We start from the raw sequence: 1,133 nt of genomic DNA, 5'->3' as shown, positions 1-1,133 counted from the left end.
AATGGAAAAATATTTAGTGATAGCCACAAAAATAATTAGATGTAGATGAAAAATTTAAACTAAATCTTGTTAGTAATATGTCAAATATTGTAGTACAGTGACTTGTTTATATGGGGGTTACCATGTGAGGGATATTAAGCAGGCATGGCTGTAAGAAACTTATATTATCATAAAGCTTTTCACCACGGTTGCATTGCAGTCCCTTCCCATGTTTGCATGACTAGGGCAAGGCAGTCTTACATGTCAGAAAATGTAAAAAATGGGTCCATCCTGGTCACAAAGAAGTAATTGAAAGACTTACAATTGAAACAAAAATGCAATATGGAATTCTCCTTACATTAAAATAAATAGAAGAGATTACCAGTTGGCAACACCATTGTGGGATTGCAAGTAATAAAAGGTTTAGGGAACATTTTAGGGTTTAGGGTTTAAAACAAGATGGCACATTTTTTGCTATGATCATCATGATTATTTAAAAAAAAATCCATGACTTTCCCCTCACAAATTGCCTTCAGTACCTTGTCACAGTTGGGATGACTCTGCGGCAACTATGTTGGCACAGCATTTCTAGCAGATCCTTGCCATGTATGGCTTCCGAAAGTGGACACAAATCCTCTTGACCTGACCAGGGCATTATGTAAAGAACTTCTGACTGCATAACTAGATTGCAAAGAATATACACAGGTTGACGTTCAAAAATTCGGCCATCAATAATCCGGTTCCTTCACATTTCCGGCATGGATTTTGGAACGCATTTTCAAATTTTCTGGAGGCGCCAATAATGTTTTGAGGGTTTTGCTGGCATGTGTTTTCCTGTTCATCCTTCTCCCTGGTATTCCACTAACCCAACTCTCTCCTCTACAATCTATTATGAATGCTGCAGCCAGACTCATCCATCCTTCCCTCCGCTCCTCTTCCGCTACATCTCTTTGTAGTTCTCTCCATTGGCTTCCTTTTCACCTTAGAATCAAATTTAAGCTCCTGTGCTTTGCCTTCAAATCCCTACACAGTTATTGTCCCACTTACATCTCTGACATGGTTAAAAAATACTCCCCCTGCCGCTCTCTCCGCTCCTCCAATGACCTACTAATGACTTCCTCACTCATAACCTCATCACACGCACGGATACAAGA

Source organism: Pyxicephalus adspersus, chromosome 3 (genome assembly GCF_032062135.1).
Source record: "Pyxicephalus adspersus chromosome 3, UCB_Pads_2.0, whole genome shotgun sequence".
Classification (NCBI taxonomy): Eukaryota; Metazoa; Chordata; class Amphibia; order Anura; family Pyxicephalidae; genus Pyxicephalus; species Pyxicephalus adspersus.
Note: the sequence above shows the minus strand (reverse complement) of the source record.